The sequence below is a fragment of the Catharus ustulatus genome, chromosome 1, assembly GCF_009819885.2.
Source record: "Catharus ustulatus isolate bCatUst1 chromosome 1, bCatUst1.pri.v2, whole genome shotgun sequence".
NCBI classification, from domain to species: domain Eukaryota; kingdom Metazoa; phylum Chordata; class Aves; order Passeriformes; family Turdidae; genus Catharus; species Catharus ustulatus.
In genome coordinates, this window is record NC_046221.1 from 49,986,447 (window position 1) to 50,006,921 (window position 20,475).

The 20,475-nt window shown below is 41.6% G+C and overlaps 1 long non-coding RNA gene across 2 annotated transcripts in view; it reads left to right on the top strand.

The window, feature by feature from the left end:
- The first annotated feature begins 1,008 nt into the window (after nt 1-1,008).
- Nucleotides 1,009-20,475, top strand: part of LOC116997170 — a 28,129-nt gene continuing 8,662 nt past the window's right edge. The window contains exons 1-3 of one of the 2 annotated variants that reach the window (XR_004418114.1): nt 1,009-1,051; nt 10,518-10,613; nt 13,450-13,582. This is a non-coding gene — a long non-coding RNA (uncharacterized LOC116997170). The remainder of the gene's footprint in view (nt 1,052-10,517; nt 10,614-13,449; nt 13,583-20,475) is intronic. The other variant, XR_004418115.1, reaches the window with a different exon arrangement.

Genomic DNA, 20,475 nt, shown 5'->3' on the forward strand with positions numbered 1-20,475 from the left:
AAACTGTAGAAATCATCAAAGCCATTAGTCACTTCTGACAGTGAATACCTTAGAACCTGAGATAAAAGAGTTCCTGACAATTTTTGGAGAAATTAAGTTTTGCTATAGCACTTCCAGCCAAAACTTTCCTAAGTTTCCAAAAATTATCCAAGACTGCCTTTGCTACACCCAATAGGAAAAATGGTTGGATTTTAGCGTGCTTATAGGCTTTATGAATATCAGTATTTTAATGGTGTATAAGTAAATACAGTACTTTCACAAATACAAGCCGCACGGAGTATAAGCCGCATTTCCGGTGTGTTAGCAACGTTGATGTCTTTGTCAATAAAAAAGCCGCACCCAAATATTAGCCGCACTTTCGTTCACTGTGAACTTTAACAAAGTCATCATTTAGTAACAGAATCGCGGATCGCCGACCTTGGAAACATTATTTCCAAGTGAAAAAAGACACAGACCATAGCTGCGGCAGCGTACCCTTTATTTACAAGCCGAAAAAGACACGAACAATAGTGTGGTCATTTTGTGAGCATTCCCAACAGATCTGCGTTGCCTTTAAACAGCAGCTCAGCCGCACGGGCATGGCCTGACCCGGCCCCTCCCCTCCCCTCCTTTCCTCTGATCCGTGGGAGCATAGCAGAGCCCGGCCCGGCCCAGTCCAGCCCCTCCCCTCCCCTCCTTTCCCCGATCCATGGGAGCACAGCACAGCACAGCACAGCACAGCACAGCCCAGCCCAGCCCGGCCCGGCACGGCCCCTCCCCTCCCCTCCTTTCCCCTCCCCTCCCCTCCCCTGATCCACGCGAGCATGGCCAGCCGTGCAGCCGCACAAGACTGAAAACACTTTAAAAAGTACAGAGAAATATCACACACTTTTATCAAACTACCGAGAGAATACGCCGAGGGAGCTCACCCCGATAACACCCCCCACCCCTCAGTAATGCCGCCATCCACAGGCAGGCAATAAGCTGTTCTCTGATTGGTTCATCGTTAGAACACCGGGAAACCATGGATTTCAAACCATTTTTGCTCGGGACAGGACTGGCACGGTACCAGGTAAGGGCGGATATCACATTTTTGTTAATAAATTAGCCGCCTCAGAGTACTAGCTGCACTTCTGGGTTTCCACCAAAATTTTGGTCAAAACAGTGTGGCTTGTATTCATGAAATTACTGTACCTGTATAACCTGGTTCATAAGCATTAAAGCATACCACAATGCTGTCTGTGATATAGAAACAAGATAAAGAATCATTGTTGCATTTTTACTTTTCAGAACCCACAGATAAATTTCCCTTAATGTTAACAATACTAACTGTCTATTGTGTTTGAGTGAGAATATTTTGTCTATGCATATGTTCCTTTCTGTGAAGGGTGAATTAAGCCATGGGAACAAAATATGAAAACCATGCTTATTGGGCCATTCCTTCTACTGTTGACAGTGCTTCCTCTCTGGTAAATTATTCTGCAACAGATTAAAATGTGAACATGAAACAAAACTGAGTATCTGAACTATGCATGTATAAACTAGTAGACATTTTTTAATAGGTCATGAAGCTTTGACCAAAATTCACTTTAAAATGGCATAAATAAAAATGGACTGTATCAGAAGTTTCAAGCTTCTGCATTTTTCTAAAATGCAGTATGCTTGCAGATGTCCATGCTTGAATCCTTAAATTATAGTTACTGGTTTGTTTTTTATATGTATGAATTTTATATTCATCTATACATACATACCTGTATTTGGTGCAGGATAATTACACAAGGTCTGGGTGATGCAAAGTTTATTATGACTCAGTTTACTGTGCCTATTCAGACTTTCAAAACCAGTTCTTGTATATTCATTTGTATTTAACATATGTCAAGAAAGTGATGAACTTTGCAGAATAGCCAGTTTTATGAAGAAAGAAATAAATCTCACATAAGAATGGTTTTAATTAACCTACAAACTCTCATTCTAAAATGTAGTTTTGGTCTGTTTATGGTCTTTTTCCCATCTCATCTGGTTATATATCTACAATAAGATAGTTGTTAGAAGACTGTGTAATTACAATACTTATGATCATCACACTAGTTGTGAAATGCAAGCACGGCCAAGCAAGAAAATGAAGAGGTCAAGAATGACCATTAACCTAATGTATTTCTATGAAGAAAGGCATGCCTCTCCAAACCATTTTTACTGCCACTTACTGTTATTCTGTGTTTTAGTTTGCCTTTAAGAACCTCTTCAGGAGTTAGAATTGTAGATTCATGTAATTTTCTGGGTTGGAAGAGACTTTAGAGATGTCTAGGTATCTTCAAGCCCCATGCCATGGGCATGGGTACCTTCCACAAGATCAGGTTGCTCAGACTTTCATCTAGCCTGATCTAGAACCAAGGCTCCAGGGATGGGACATCCACAGTTTCTCTAGAAATCTGTTCCAGTATCTCACCACTCTTACAGTGCAGTATTTCTCCCTAATGTCTAATCTAAATCTACCAAACACCTTTGTTCTATCACTACATGCCCTTATAAATCTTCCATTCTTTCTGTGAAGGTGTGCTCAATAGGGAAAAAGGACTTCAACAAGCAAGAAAGATAAGCACTACCCAAACTCAAGATAAATGCCACCCTTTTCCCAAAATACAGCGTTCAACATATAGGGAAAACAAGCAGGTACAGACAAAATCACAGAAGTGGGGCAATGTGTCTTTCCAGCAATGACGCAGCACGAAACACTCCCAGTTGAGCTCAGATTCTCCTATCCCAGGTCACATTATGACAAATAGGGCTGCACTAGCAAATCCACCCTAGGACTTACAAGTCTTTTGACAGATTTTTCACTTTCTTGCTGGAAATAACAGACTGTTTTGTCTATCATCCATTCTAATTCCTTCATAATATTATCAAACAGCAACTTCTGGCAGCAGAGTAGCAATAGATGGAGAGTAAAAACTCACTACTTGAAGGTGTGCTGGATGCCCACTTCTCTAATGAGATGATTAACTCCAACTGCTTCACTGAATGAACCCAGACAAACAAGTAGCATTCCATCAGCAGCAGAAGCAGCATAACTTGCCTTTTCTCCTTCTACATTTATTATTCCGTTATTACGGAAAGTCACTTTGCTTGTAAAATATTTTGCCTTGCTGTCAACATTTTATTTTGCATATTTCTTGAGGAATGTAATGCTCATGGCTGAAAATGCCTGTCCCTGTCAAAAAAATTAATGACAGTTCAGAGGTGATTAAAAACAACTTTTCAAAGCATCTTAACCTTTAAGCACACATTCCTTAGATAGCACAGTATCCTACATAATGTCCATTTAGAATAAACCTATACAAAAACTGGGTGGCAATTTTCCAAACAACTCACTTCAGTACACGCAATTCTTCAGAGAAGTGGAAAGACTCTAAGTCTTATGTACTATTCACATCTTTGTTGGACTATACTGATTTAGAGGAACTCTGAAAAAGCCAGGCAAACGTCTTGTAGGTATCACTATGTCCTGTTGTAAACTGATGAAGGTGATTCACTATTCTTACTCCCTCTTGTTTTAATATGGTTTTTCTAAGTACTTACATCTTTCATGCCTCCTATTGTTATTTCTCTTTTCCATCCTCCTTTTATTCAATAGCTTAAAGCACTGTCTGCTTTTATTGTCAAGACCTTGAAGTTAGGCCCTTCATATATATATTTTTCATTACTAATACATTGTGGTCACTGCATTACATCTTTTCTAATTAACATTTTGTCTTGGTTTCAAAGACAGGTATTTGCTGGCAAAGGCAGGGATCCCTCCCTGAGATGGAGAGTGCAGATCCTCTCCCTCCAATTTATTATAATTTTGAAATTAAGGGGGCTCTCAGGCAAAGACATGGGTTTAGGAATAACAGTTCTTTACTAATATATCTACAAGACAAACAAAAACAACATCAGCTATGAAAATTAATGACAAATACTAACAGTATAACTCAGTTCCAGTCCTTCTCAGCCGCAGACGCTGTCTCCCTGCTCTCAGTCCCGGTGGTGGTGGGGCAGGGCAGGTCCCCCACAGCTGCGGAGGGCAGGAACAATGGCGGCAGCCTAGGTGGGAGAGGGATAGAGGAGGGACTCCCCTTGCTTACCATCTGGATTGTGGAGCTCGGCTGGAGGTCCAGAGATGGCAGGATGGATCAGGGAAAAAGCAGCAGTGCAGCAGCCAGTAGCAGCGGCGAACGTGGCTCCCCGCATTGGAATGGCAAGGGGTTGTAGGTCGCAGCCCCCAGACATATTCCTCCAACAAGCACAGTTGAGCAAGTGTGTCCCCCAGAGCACAATTAGCTCTCTCCCCTCCTTCCCCCTTTCCGCCCCTGGTGTCCTCCCTACCCCTCCCCCTCTGCCTTTTGTCATGAAGCATCATCCTGGGGTATAGTTAACAAGTTTCTTAACATTACAATGGGGAAAATTACACAGAAAAAGAAAGAGAACAACCCAACACATGTGTATGTACCTCTCAACATTTTTCTATGTTCCTTTCCTGCCTGCTTTACCTGTTCTGAGCAAGGGCATCCTTTGGCAAGGCTTTGGGGTAGGTTTACTTCCCAGATGACAATGATAAGGGTGGAGAGGAGGACAAAGGTCAGGTAGGTCTTGATCAGTCACACTGGTAAAGACAAGGAAGCAGCAGGCTTGGTCCACAGCCTGGCATTTAAATATAAACTGCAAATGGATATTTACAATTATTTATGAGCTGCTGCAGATATGAGGCAAATTTTCTTTGCTGTGGAGCTCGTAATCTCTGGCAAAGGGCAAGGCAGATGACTGGAGGCAGCAGTCCTTCAAATGACTTGGCCTGGACTGGCAGAGTTTGAATCCAAGGTTTTCATCCAGAGAGTTACCATCACCCTGTGAATGTCACGAGTTCAGTTTCCAAACCTGAGGTCAGAGACAGGAGAAAAATCTATTTGCTGAAGTGTGGTCTTAGGTAAACAACTCTTCATGTATTCCTATCAAACTTGATAGATACTTTGGGTTAAAACACTATTTTTTTAAAAAGAGAAATTTTTTAGTCTGACACTTCTAAATGATGAAACAGGGCAAAGCTTATGACCTTTCAAGACATAAGCTGTCTAAAATTCCTATTCTTTAAAACAATGCAGAAAATTAAGTACTTTATTCAGTATAAATAAAATAAATAAAAAATAAAATAAAATGGGGTACTAGAAGGTAATTTTGGTACCACAAAAAAGTTTTTTAAAATTAAAATATTTATATAAATATATTTTTAAAATACAGTAATTTTATGCCTATAAGGCACACTTTAAATCCTAAAATTTGATCAAAACCCGGAAGTGTGCCTTATAATCCAGTGCGCTTTATATATGGAAAAAGTTTGGAAGTTTACCATTAACTGACACTGCGCCGCACCTTTCCCATGCAAAAATGTGTTGAAGTAGATTCCTCTGCGTTGTTTAGACTACGGGATTGTTTGGGCATGGCAATTTAGACAAATCGCGCATTTCTGAGCACGATTAACCAATCAGAGAAAAGCTTCTTGCTTACCCGTGGATGAAGGCGCTACTGAGGATGGGCGTTAATGGGAAGAGCAACTTCAAAATGGCTCCACAAAGGAGACTTGCTTACGATGCAGATTTTAAATTGAAAGCAATCAACATTGCAAAAGAACATGGAAATAGATCTGCAGCTAGAGAACTCAACATTAATGAGTCCATGGTGCGCAAGTGGAGAAAGCAAGAAGGTGATCTACATCTTGCAAAGAAGATGAAGAAAAGTTTCCGTGGCAATAAAGTGAGATGGCCGCAACTAGAAGACAGACTTGACCATTGAATTTCCAAACAAAGAACAGCTGGCAGAAGTTTCTCAACTGTCACCGTTTGGATAAAAGTCAAAGCAATGGCAAATGAAATGGATATCAATGACTTTAAAGCAGGGCCTTCTTGGTGCTTCCGTTTCATGAAACGATGGCAACTCTCTATCTGTACAAGGACAACGGTTTCTCAGCAGTTGCCGGCAGATTACAAGGAAAAGTTGGCCAACTTCCGGAGTTACTGTAAAAGCAAGATCTCTGAAAAAAATATATAGCCAGACCACATCATCACCATGGACAAAGTCCCCCTCAACTTTGATATGCCGCTGAACCGAACTGTTGAGAGAACCAGAACATCCATGGTATCAATTCACACCACAGGAAACGGAAAGACATCATTTACTGTAACTCCCGGTGTTTTGTCAAATGGGCAGAAATTACCTCCAATGGTAATTTTTAAAAGAAAAACATTGCCTAAAGAAACATTTCCAGCTGGAATAATTGTTGAAGTAAATACAAAAGGCTGGATGGATTAAGAGATAATGAAGAATTGGCTATCAGAAGTTTACGTTCGGAGATCAGATGGATTTTTTCATGCATCGCCAGCATTGTTGGTTTACAACTTCATGCGTGCCCACAATTCAGAAAGTGTGAAAGCCCTGGTGAAAAAGATGAACTTGGAGCTTGCTGTAATACCGGGTGGTTTCACCAAAGAAGTGCAACCACTGGACATAAGTGTCATTCGTTCCTTCAAGGTGAAACTGCGTGGGGAAACTAGATGGTGGAAGGAGAGCACTCCTTCACAAAGACCGGGAGGCTACACTGGGCAAGTTATGCCACTATGTGCCAGTGGATAGTGGATGCCTGGCATAAAGTATCCACCAGAACTGTCATCCAAGGGTTCGCGAAGGCCGACATCATTCCTGGACTGAGCAGCAATGTCATCGAGAGTACCGAAACTGATGACTCTGACGATGAAGATACGGGCAATACGGGTTTGGGTTTGCTGGATGCCGCCACTGCCCAATTGATGATTTCCGATACGGAGGACAAAGACTTCAAAGGTTTCATGGAAACTGAATAGACCCAACTGAAAAATAAAGCTGTTTAAAAATTTAATAAAAGTGAGTGATTTTTCTCTGTATTTCTTTTTAGTGTTTTGATTCTCTTTAGGCTGCGTTTAAAGGCTATGCTGATCCATGAAAAATGTTTGCAAATTGACCACCTACCAGTAAACCCCACGATCGCACGATTCCGTTAGTAATTTGTTTGTTTGCGAAAGTTGCACGCAGATCCTCGTTGCAAAAAAAAAAGTGTGCCTTATAATCCGGTGCACCTTATGTATGGAAAAAGTTTGGAAATTTACCATTAACTGACACTGCACCTTGTAATCCGGTGCACCTTATAGTCATGAAATTACTGTACATATATTTAAATTTAATTTAAAATAAAATATTTTTTCAAATCAACACAAAAACATCCAGAGTATGGAAAATATATTCCTGTTCAACTAATAAATTAGTGGACTCTTTACTGTGAATATCTAACTCACACCCTTCTTAATGGCTTAACAGTATAAGGACTAACATCTACAGCTCCTACTCAATCTGGACATTTAGTGTTTATAAACCAATAGAATCATCTGGTTGTGCAGCAGTTGTAGGGAAAAAGAAAATCAAATCCTTAATTTGTCACAAGTGAATAAGTGGTGATAGAAGTGCTTAACTTTACACCCTCCAGCTTGAAAGCATTGATTACTACAAAAGGATTGCAATTCTCCCACCTTGAAGGGAGCCTAGAGTCCTGCCCCAGGATACAAGATGCCCCTGCTGTCTTCTCAATCTAAATTGGGAGAAAAAATGTGTCCTTTTAGGTCCCAAGGACTAATTAGTCAATGTTTATAAAGCTCTCTGAAAGTAAAAAGTATATCTAAACTTTACCATGACAGATTGCTATGCTTGAATTTTAAAGGTTTTCTCTAAAAAAGCTGTTTTGTGGAAGCACTTTCTCTCTTCACTGTCTACTAGTCCAGATGATTCATTTTGAACAGGTGTATAGATGAGGCAACAGGATGGCCAAAACCTCTATTCTGGCTGTGAACATTCAGAGAGAAGAACCTTAAATATTCATTTACTTTATGAACCACAGTTCCCTACTGTCTGGTAGTAGTGTAAAATATCACAAAAAGCTGCCAATTCTGCTCCTCTGGTCCCCTTCCTATCTGTGATAGTTTTACAGAATATCTTTGCAAAAATAAATTAAGTGCAAGATCTCTAGAGAATGGTCTGTATGTCACTGAAAGTAGTGTATTACACCATATTCCCACACTTGTCCTCATGCCCTGTTGCAAATAGCGTCTGCACAGATCCTCAAACATATGTTTGCTTTGTTATCCTGTGGAATATTCCACTACACTATAGCAAGCTGTGAAAGTCTTTGCTGAAAGAAATAATGACTAATGATTTATGCTAAAATCAGCACTGCAATCCTCTGCTGCAAAAATTTCTGTGGTGTAAAAACAGCAAGAAGACAGTTCACAAGGTTTTGCCTATTGTTTCCTAAGGAATGGAACAGAATTGATAAGTCATAGTCTCATGCTTATATACAAAACATGTTTTATGGAGGGATTCAAAAAGGGAGAATACAAAACATGCAGGAAGGATTTTGCAGGCTGACCTTGCTAACCATATCAAGCCTGACAACTAGAACAACAGCACTTTCCAAGGGACAATATTGTAGAGTCCAGATTATTCCTACGGATATCAATACAGTACACTCTTTGATAAAGAGTAATATAAACCTTTTAAAGGAAACAATGATTTTTTTAAAAACCACAAAACTCTTAAATAACTGACCATTCTCCCATAAACATTTTTGCAAGGGCGATGTTTCCTGTGAAATTTTCCCCCTCCCAGATTTTTTAGTTGACAAAATTCTAAAAAGCTTGATCATGCTAGGGATTATTTGTGTTTTGGTTTGGTTTTCTTCCCCTGTTCCCCACATTTTTTGTCTTAATATATATGCATGTTACGTATATCCATGTTGAGAATAGCTCCCAGTCATTGTTATATTATTGAGCTCCCTGGCATTTTGATGTGTGAACTTGACTCCTTTTTTAATTTGCTTTCCATGGGAAAATGGGGCCTTCAGGCCTGGTGAGGAGTTCAGCAGAGAAAGGATAAGGAGCTTTCTCCAAGAAGCAGGAAGTCAGCAACTCTACAATGTTGGGCCACCAAGTAGGAAAGACCTTAAGTCTCAGTGCTGTTGCGGACAGCAACAGAAGGAAGCTGAACTCTTCCTACCATTATGTTTCTTTCTGATCAATGTTCACCTGCCTCCTCTGTAGGATGTAGGATCTGCCATGCCTCAAAAAGGAGCTTCTCAGATGGCAGTTCCCACACTTCAATATCAGGTCATACTAGAGGTATGGGGTGCTCAAGCCTTAGCCTCAAATGCTTCACAGGACTTAAAATTTTGATGTGGCTGAAGTTTTCTCTGTGCCTACCTGCTTCTTTACTGCTCCAAGTAAGGAGCCAGGCAAATATTTGTTTGGAAAAGATACTGCTGATCAAAAGAAAACTAACTTGCTTTGCTGTGATATTAATCAGAATTATCACATAAGGTCTCTGTCCATATCCTATTTATCCAGATGCTGGTTTAATCATCTACATTTTACTGTTAGCTTCATGATGTGTCCTGTACCATTAGTCAAATATTTCAGTAATTGCAACTTTTTTTTTTCATTAGAAAGAGATACTAAAGTGAAATCTGTTATCTTTGATGCAGACTTGCCAATTTACTGGCAAGTTATGATGTAAACTGCATTGCTTTAGTATAACAGAAATCAAACAATAGCAGAAGACAAGGCTTGGGGGTAGTGGGGGTGGTTTGACCCTTACTCTTTCTCCTCTTTGGAGAATTTCTCCCATTATCATGATAAGGAAGCCTGCTGGTGGCTCCCCCAGCTTTTGATCGCTCAAAACAAAGGGGCAGGGTGGGGAAAGGTGGGTAGAGAGCTAATTGTGCTCTAAGGGACACTCGCCTGACTGTGCTCGTAGGAGGAAGATGTCTGGGGACTGCGACCTACCACCCCCAGCCATTCCCAATGCGAGGGAGCCACAGTCGTCGCTGCTGGCTGCTGGACTACTACTTATTTTTCTCGATCCAGCCTGCCATCTCTGGACCCCAGCCGAGTGCCACAATCCACACGGGGAGCAGAGGAGTCCCTCCTCTATCTTTCTTCCTCCTGGGTCACCACCGCTATTGTTCCTGCCTTCAGCATCTCCAGGGAACCTGCCCTGTCCCCACCACCACTGAGACTGAGAGCAGGGGGATGGCATCTGCAGCTGAGAAGGACTGGAACTAAGTTATACTGTTCTGTTTTGTTGCTGATTTTCATAGCTGATGTTGTTTTTGTTTGTCTTGTAGATATATTAGTAAAGAACTGTTATTCCTAAACCCATGTTTTTGCCTGAGAGTCCCTTAATTTCTAAATTATAAAAAATTGGAGGGAGGGGATTTTCACTCTCCATCTCAGGGAGGAGCTCTTGCCTTTTTCTTGGCAGTGCCTGTCCTCCAAACCAGGACAACAAGTTGATGGATTATATGACTTTGTTAATCTATAGTTAGTCCAAAGGTTTTCTTTGTATGTTTTCTTCACTGCTCCAACTATGTTGCTTGGGCTTTTCTATCGCTATGATGTCTCCTGCTGTTTATTCATTTAACTGTCTTTCAGTGAACACCTCAATGCCACTCCCTCCTCTTCTGTTGTCTATCCCTGGAGACCTCCTCAGATGGAAGAGACAAATGCAGTGAAGTCAACCTGTTTAAGGTTGGTCTTTTGAACAGTATTTGGTGCTCACTAAATATTTCCTAACTGCCCTGTAGCTGGTTCTTGGTATTTTTGAGATCTGTTTCATCATGGAAATAAAACCTCTCTGCTCTTTTTTTTCTTTTTATGTCTCCTCTGCTGTGGTTTCTGTCTTGGCACTGCCTGAGAAGAAGGGCAAAGAACAATTTCCAAAGAAACATTTCAGTCTCTTAATTCATGACATTAAATCCACTTTGGGAGACCCCCAAAAATGTTGAACCTTGTTCTTGTGCAGTAGATTGGCCCACTGTTTTGACAGAATTATTGTTAATTGTGTGACAGCAATTTTCCCTTTTGCTCATGCACAGATCTCTAAATATTGTTCCTCTCACTATGCTGTTCTCTATGTTAATTTTAATAATTTCTCTTGTTGCTTTAGCAGCCATCAGGTTGACATATTATTTTCCTTGGGAATCACATTTGTTCAAGAGTTTGTGTTTTAGAATCATATAGTCAGGGGGCTTATTTTATCTCAGAAAGGCAGTAGCTCTGTTGCCCCCTTCCTTCCCCTTTTTTGTCACTTATCTCATCATCAAAGAGTTGTTTTGACAAGAGCCAGGCCGTTTTATTTCTTTGTTTTTTTTCTCCCAAGCTCTTCCTTCCCATGACTCGTCACCATCCCACTACATAAACTCACGGATTCTAACGCTGACAGTCATCAATGAAACAGCAAGATGTGGGCATCAAAACAAAAAATCCATCTGAGTCATTCTTACACAGCAGATAAAATGTGTTCATCCTACACATTAGTAGGAGCTTTGTGCTCAGTGTTGATGAGTTCTCCAAGCTGCCATTTGAGTATAGCAGAGCAAATTCTTTCTTATGTGGGAATCCATTGGCAGTTGCTTATTTATTTGGTGTTTTGGACAGTTCTTCCACTGGAGACGGAAGCAGTTATCCCAGTCGGTGCTTTCTGGCACCAGGTGCTTTATGAAAATCATTGCTTATTTACTCTTCTGGCCAGCTTGTACACTCACAGGACTGCAGTGTCTATATGAAACAGACAATGGCTTTTAGAGGGCTTTTTTTGCACCATCAAGCACTGCAAACATTGCTTCCTGGCAGTTAGGGAACACGGTGCAGCACAGGTATCATCTATTCCCACTGCCTCACCTTGACATCTTGCCCATGGCAGATCTGAGGGAATCAGCTGCTCTAACCAAAACAGAAGAGCAGTTTACTCTGGAGTGTATGTGTCATATACACAGACAGCTTCATCCCCTCATTCCCTGTCATTCTCCACTGGGAATAAACAAAAATTTATGATTTTGTTATCAGAAAATCCAAGCAGTCACCCCACCAGCATCAACCTCACATACAGTTTGGAATAAGGCCCTAGACACACAAGCAAGAGAAATCAGTAAAACTTTTGTATAACAGAGCAAGAAGAGATTTTATATTGTAACTCCTCACTCTCAAGTATATCTTTTAAGCTTAGACCAAAAAAAGACTATGTCTATGCTTTCCAGCACCAGCTAACAATTCCAAAGACCATCCCTCAGTTCAGTGCCTTCAAAATTGTCCTTTTTTCCCATTTTAAGTTGTTAATGTAGCCTATTACAAGATGTAGTTTGGAAAGAAAGAAGTAAGTTGCTAAAACACTTTGAAAGTATTTTTCCAGGGAATGACTCTCTGTCTCTTCTTGTTTTCTATAATCACAATATTAAAACAATGTCTGCTAAAAATACAGACAGCTAAAAAAAGGCAGGAAGAATGTGTTCACATTGGTTTGTATCACACAGTTTGATGCAGTTTTTGCTGCAGAATGAGACCAGCTCTGCTGCAATTGACAGAGTCTGGTACAGACAAGGTGGTCATTTGTTCTTGGAAATCATTGGGGGTTTGGGTTGGTAGGTTTTTTCCCTAGAGAGGGACTAAGCAAACACTTCATTCATTCTTTTGTGATGTACCATTATTAGCATGTGCTGTTACAGGTTTTCTATTAGTGCTTTATCTTCCTTTTTCCTCTGCCTTTATTCAGAGTTGGGATTGAAGCACGAGAGATATAGTTTCATGTTTGGACTCAGTTGTTTATTATTCTTATCTATAGTACAGTGAGGGCTACAGCACTTCTAGCTAACAAGCTAAAAGCAAATAAAATGGAGATGTATCTCACTTGTTACAAAGTCTTTTAAGGCCTAACTGTCCAATTAAAAACTAACATCTATTACTCATACCTTTGACCCAATGACCAAACACCCTTGACTTGCAGTGTGGCACTTTCTATCCAACCAAAAAGTACTACCTAAAACAAAGAAGAAGAAACAAGAAGGAAGAAAAAACCTCCACCCCAAAATCTCCATGTTGTCCCATAACCATTATTATATTCTAAAACCCCAAATTCCAAACCCTTCACCATGTGATATTACACACTTCTATTCAAACTACATACCAGTATTCCAACTCCATCACTCAAATTTGGAACCCTTCTCCAAGGCCTCAAGTCAAAAGCAGTGTTCCTCTGAGGATCAGTGCCTGACAGCACAGAAAGCACAAAAGTTCCAGGCTTCAGGGTTCCAACAGTTTTCCCCTCATTGCAAGGTAGACCTTCATAAATAAAAAGAGGGACTCTGAAGGCTCTCTGTGAAATATGACGGTGTTGAAAGATCTGCTTTCACCCCCTCAGAAGAGTTTACAAATAAGCCAAATAGTTGTGGTTTGGTTGGTTGGTTGATTGGTTGGTTGGTTGGTTGGTTGGGGTTTTTTGTTTGTTTGTTTGTTTATGGTGTTGGGTGTGGGGTTTTGGGGTTTTTTGGTGTTTTTGGTGTTTTTTTCTTTTTTTGTTTTTTTTTGACAGATGGTGAGACTGAAAATAAAAATAACTACTGCTTGTTAGGATTACTAGGATGAAGGGGCTTCCGAACAATTTTTGAGGGTGCTGACAACCTATTGTGGAAGGAGTCATGAAGACAGTTCACTGAATGGATCTGGTGAGGATGAGGAAACCTAATTATTTGCTGTAACTAGTTGCCTCCCAAGATGAGAAGGCCATGGAGTGGCATGGTTCAGCAGCCACCCATTAAAATCAAGAGGCCTCAAGTGGTTTTACTCCATCTGCCTTGGCTGCCTGCTGCAATGATGGATCTGAAACAAGACACGTTTGATGTGGAATGTCATACACATTGTCATTGTTTAACATAGTTTGGTTACACACACTTACACAAAAAACCAGAACACCAGTACAGATCCAGAGAAGCAGAGAAACTTCATTATTCCCAACCAACACTGAGTAACATCTGGGGTCTTTTCTAAGGATCAAAGAAATGTGCGCTTTAGACCGAAACCATACAGTATGTAATCAAAAGTATCACATTTTTTGCAGCAGTTAATTTCTGGAATTTCTGAAAGCAGTATATTTTTCTAAACCCAGTATCCTCACAGCACTTTAGTTATATTAGATCTACAGAGTACCAATTTCTCTCTACAGTTTGCTCTCAAGAATCTCTTTTTTCCCTAGGTGATGAACAGTTCAGAATTAGTTTATTTTGAGGTGTTATATTTAGTCATATCTTTGTGTGAGATAGAAAGAAGACCTTAAATGAAATACTCTTGAGAAGAGTTCTGGAAAAGGCAGGGAAAAAAAAATAATCCGGATCTGAAAACAGGGGTACTTAAAGGCCGGAAGTGGCTGTATGGTTTTAGCAAGGTTACTGGGAAGGAAAAACCTAAGCAAGCTTCATTTCTTCTGCAAAGCAAACCACAGATAAACAATTGTTAGGCATAATGTGATTCATAGGACAAGGATTCAGGTTGTATGTCTGCTTAGTTTGGGACATGAAGTAGCTTCAAAATCTTTTCACCTTGCATTTGAGGTAGGTGTTCCCTCACTCCTGCTGCATTTGGTATAAATTTGCAGTGATCTCATAATTGACTCCATTTCCTAAACACACTTATCACAGATGTGGCTGATGAAAACAGTTAATAATTAATTTAAAGAACATCAGGAATAGTGGAAAAATATTACTTATTCAATTAAAACTACTAGCTTTGCTGGATGTGCAATCAAAACCACTTATTAAGCAATAGGAAGCCCTGTTCTTTTTAGCATTCATTTCCTTAGGTTAAGAGCATAATCTACAAGTGAGATCTATGCTCACATTTTCTGCTAGCTGAAGGGGGCAAGAATCACTTGGAAAGGCAAAGTCTAAGGAAAATATAATCTTTCTCTGAAGCTTCATTGTTTCCCCTGGAGAATGAGCTGTAATGCCATTAAAATGCAGATGAAGGAACCCAGGCTCCCACCAGCCCAGTAGAAAGCTTGTCATTGACTTCAGCAGGGCTAGGATTTCCTTCTTAATGAAAATGCCTTTTCATTTAATAACCTCAACAAGAATTCAGTAATGTACTTTAGAGGCCTGCATTTGTAAAAGTTGCTTGTAACTTTTAGAGAGGTTCCAATCATACGTCCTTTGAGTGGAGTAGCCATTTTTTACAATTGACCAGTTTGGAGGTTGCAGTTCAGACAGAAATTAATGTACAATAATTTCATGACTATAAGGTGCACCCTTTTGACTAAAATTTTGGTCCGAACCCAGAAGTGCGCCTTATAGTCCGGTGCGCCTTATATGATGTATAAAGTTGCAAAATTTACCAACCCAGAAGTGTGAGCTGTGAGCTGAGCCACAAGGGGGAACGGCGCCACAGGAGTGCTGAGCTGAGCAGGCTGGGCGGGACCAGGCAGCCCCTGGCCAGCAGGAGCCGCACGAGGAGAGAGGGAGCGGGCAGCCCCGCGCCGCCCCGAGCCACGAGCGGTCCTGAGCCACCCCAAGCTGCGGGCTGTCCCGAGCCACCCCGAGCTGCGGGAGGCCCCAAGCTGCCCCAAACCATGGGCAGCCCGAGCCGTGGCAGCCCTGAACTGCAGCAACCCCGAGGTGTGAGCTGTGGTCACCCCAAACCGTGGCTGCCCTGAGCCACCCCGAACCGCGGTAGCTGTGAGCCGTGACCGACCCGAGCCCCGCCTAACCAGCCGGGGGCAGGTGGGCGTGCCGGGCCCCGTGCACAAGGAGGGCACTTGGGGCTGCGTTTGAAGGCCACAGCAATCTGTGAAAAATGTTTGCAAATTGAGCACCTGCCAGTAAACTCCACAATTGCGGGATTCCATTACTAATTCGTTACTTTGTTGCACGCAGCACAGATCTTCGCAGCAAAAAAAAGTGCGCCTTATAGTCGGATGTGCCTTATATAATGTACAAAGTTGCAAAATTTGCTGACTCCTGGAGGTGCGCCTTATAATCCGGTGCGCCTTATGGTCGTGGAATTACTGTAGTTGTCTTTTGCACCTTAAAAACAAGAACAAGATAGAACACAGTAGGCTGATTTGCTCTCATGTAAATCCAGAATTACTCCACTGGGAGAGAAGGATATATTTCTGGGTATCTCATCTTCACGCAGGAGTAGATTTTGGTTTGGTGTCACTGCATATCTCATATAAGCTGTGACAAATTTATGAGTACTGGAATTTTTTCCTTTGTTAATGCTTGGATAGTTGCACAGTGCTGGATTGCACAATGAGAAGCCCTCTTGAGAATGTTCTTGCGTTGTTCCAGAGAAACACAATGTCCCTGGCCAACTCTTGTTTTCATACCATCTTTCACTGTAGAGCAAACATGCTAACAAACCTATAGGAATAATAAGTTCCTGGCTGCTGACCAGGAGGCTTTTCCTCAACCTGAGTTAGAGGTTTGCTCTGGGCCTCAAACCAGAGGGCTATCTACTTTTCCATTATTCCCCTTTTAACTTATTTTACATTAAAATTTTAAGTCTTGTTTTTTTTTTAAATGAACAGACACAGACATATGCACTAACAAAACACAAACTGGAATCACTTATCCATCATCTTAGGGAGTAGAACAGAAATAAATGCACCTTCCTAACATCTATTTTCACGTTTGTCTTGGGGAAATTGTCTGAAATTCTCTATTGCTTATTTGATCATCAAGGATTAGTATGATGTCTCTTCTCTGAAAAAAAAAGGCATAGAGAAAATGCATGTTTCGTATCACACAGAGTTGAGAAGCTAGGGGAGAGTAATCCACAGTTCTGCCTTAAAGATCATCTGTATCTTTTCGTTTGCAGTGTTTTTAGGGTTTCTCTTATATGCAAGCACTAATAATACACAAAAAACAATGATTATTTGTCTGTGTCCCAACTAAAGAAGTGCTGTTATAAATTTCTACATCAGCAGCTTGTCCAAATCTCATATTATGCCAGTTATGATCTCCAGGATGGTTCATGAGGATCTGAGAAACTCTAGCTCTGGAAAAAAGCAGCTGCTTGGAATATGAATAAAATATAGCAGTCTATTTTGTCTCTATTTACAGCAATTTCATGAGTATAAGGTGCACCAGAGTATAAGGCGTACTTCCGGGTGTCGGCAAATTTCCGAACTTTGTCCATATATAAGGCGCACCAGCGTATAAAGCGCACTTTTTTTTTTTTTTGCGGTGTGGATCCGTGCGCAAAGGAGTAATGAATTAGTAACGGAATCATGCGATCGTGGGGTTTACTGGCTCGGTTCGGGGCTGGGCAGGCTCAGCTTGGCTTAAGGTTGCTGCGGGCTCACACTTCCGGGTTGGTAAATTTCTGAACTTTATCCATATATAAGGCGTTCCAGGGTATAAGGCGCACTTCCGGGTTCGGACCAAAATTTACGTCAAAAGGGTGTGCCTTATACATCTGAAATCACTGTACTTTCTTCCCAGGAAGAATCAACTGCAAAGCAGCAACACTTTAGGGCAGTTTCTTCCAGCTGTGCTAGTTTACCAAATGTACAGTAATTTCACGATTATAAGACGCACTGAGTATAAGCCGCACTTCTGGGTTTCAGCAACTTTTTGGTTTTTTGTCCATATATAAGCCGCACCTGATTATAAGCCGCATGTTACAATACAGAGTGTGATAAAAGGTATCTGTTCTATCACCATCTGTTGAGGGTGGGGACAGTGATCCTTATCTCAATGGCAGATAATCTGCTAATGGGCCATCCTTTGAAACCAGGCAGAGCATTGTTTTTTATCTTTTCACACCCCATCCTTCCTCCAGGGAGTCATTGTCTGCTAATGGCCCATTGAGTCCCACTGTGTGACTGATAAAATTACTGCATCCCATTGAAAGTTGCTCCAGCCAGGGGGAAGAGCCCAACATTTCTTACCAAGATAAAAACAGAGGTTTTGGGACACTAAGGGAGCCCCTTTCTCCACTGGACTCCAGAGGAAAACCGGTTTTCTCCACATCACCACTGGACCTCCAGAGGGAAACTGCACCTTGTACAGGAGCACTGCTCCAACTGAATAACATCTGTCACTGCAGGAGGATGCAGCCACCATTTAATGGGACTGCTACCAACACCCTGCCTGACGGGGTGTCAGGTTGTACTCTGACTTTGTCAGGGTTCGGAGTTTGTTTCTTTGTAGTACTGTATTTCTATTTTAATTTCCCTAGTAAAGAACTGTTATTCCTAATTCCCATATTTTTGCCTGAAAGCCCCTTGATTTCAAAATTATAATAATTTGGAGAGAGGGGTTTTACATTCTCCATTTCAAAGAGAAGTTCCTGCCTTTCTCAGCAGACACCTGTCCTCCAAACTAAAACAGTAACTTTTTGTTATTTGTCCATATATAAGCCGCACCTGATTATAAGCCGCACTTTGGGTTTGGACCAAAATTTTAGTCAAAATGGTGCGGCTTATAATCGTGAAATTACTGTATACTGTTTGGCAATTTGTGGTCACATTACAATAAATAGCATAGCTGGAGCACCAGAGAGATACTTTCAGTTTTAATATTTCATAAAATGAGGTGCTGCAACAGATGATACCACTCCCTTATCCAGTGTCTTCCCTCTAGCACCCTCTAGTACAGATGCTTTAGTAGAAATGGCAAAACTACATAATGCTTTGTAGGAAGGGGCAGTGCTTTACCACATGGAGTACAGTAATTTCACTATTACAAGCCGCACGGACTATAAGCCGCATCCCCGGGTATTGGCAAACATTTTGTTCTTTGTCCATAAATTAGCCGCACCCAATTATAAGCCGCTCTGTCATTGGCAGTGAGGACCCACGTGCAACAAAGTTGCCAAATAGTAACAGAATTGCTGGATCCATGGAGGGGGGTTTACTGGCTCGGCTCGGGCCGTGAGGGCTCAGCCCGCTTGGGGTGGCCCAGTTCTGCACTGTCACTCGGCAGGGCCGCTCGGGGCTGGCCGCTGCCTCTGGGCGCACTCACCCTGGCCCGGCACTGCCCCAAGGTGGCAGGGGGGGCACAGAGCCCGCCGGCACTCATGGCAGTGGCGGCAGGTGGGGACAGGAGCCCCCTCCGCTCCCATGGCAGGAGGGGACGGGAGCCCGCTAGCACCCATGGCGGCGGTTGCAGGAGGGGAAGGAGTGCCTCCGCTCCCGCAGCAGCAGGCAGGAGGAAGCCCCCTGCCTCCCTCCCGAGCTGCGGAGCTGGCAGCACGGAGCCCCTGCCTCCCCCGGGCTGCAGGAGAGGAGGGAAGGAGGGAGCTCCCCTGCCTCCCTCCCCCTCCTGCGCTGCCACCCGCTGCGCAACACAGTAACCAATTTGTAACAATCGCATAAACCCAGGTTTTACTGGCCGGCGCTCGGCTCAGCACCTCAGTTTACACTTCTGGGGTGGGAAATGTCAGAAAATTATTCACATATTAGCCACCCCAAGTGTAAGCCACATTTCTGGTGTGGGAGCAACATTTTAGTCAAAATGGTGCGGCTTGTAATCATGAAATTACTGTAATTCCCTCGTTATAAGTGTTACTGATCCTATACCTACAAAAAATCAGCTCTTGGTCACCTTAGTTTAGTAATAATTTTCTACAATTCATTTTTGTAATCTGTGGAGCACTGCTCACTTAGCTCAGCAGCATACCAAGGCAATCACTGGCATACGGAGCATACTTAGAGGGAATTACTCAACTGAAGTAGAAAGGCAAGAAATAAATAGTGGCACATACCAGTGCTAGAGTGAAATTCAGCAGCTCTCTTTCTGTTTATTTGAGAACTTGGTAGTCCTTTTGCAGAGCAGCTGAAATAATAATGACTATTCAATACTGAGATAATATTTGATGAATAAGCAAACTGTTAATCTGTATCCCTGTGTATTGATACAGAAATGACAAAATATGTGCAGGCTGTGGTGTTGTCTAGAACGGCTTATTTCCACAGGAGTCAAAGGAAAGAGGAAAAGGAGAGTAAGAGTGAGAATATAATTGGGAAAAATACTCACTGCATCCTAAAGAGGCCAAAGCCCACTTCACAGAGAGTTAAAGTGGACAGTATTTAAGCTATTCAAAAATTACCTCACATCTATAAGCTTTTATTGCTTAACTTGAGGAAAATAACACCCTAGATTAAAAATTTTCAAAAAAAGATAAATTTTCCAAAAATGTCAACCTGTACTTCATGTATATTCCTACACAATCAGAGTAGCTATGTTGTAAGTACCATTTTAAGACATTCACTGTCTTGGCTGAGAATCCACTGAGAAAAATGAATGCAAATGCTGTATCCCATTGATTTCTTGTGAGAATGCATCGGGCTCTGAATACTGATCCTTTCAGTGGGAAACAGCAACAACTTAATAATAATGTAATTAGTTATTTTCAATGACACAGTGTATTTCCCTCACACATCTCCAAGTGCTGGCTGGTCACTTCAGATCTCACTGCTGCCCTTATCAACATGAACCCTTATCACAATGAACAACTTCACCAAAATTAATGCTGAAGGCACAAAGGAGACAGGAAGAGTTAGTGGTTGGCTTTAAGTATAACAGAAAACTAGTGTGAGTGGGGGGATGTTTACTGTACA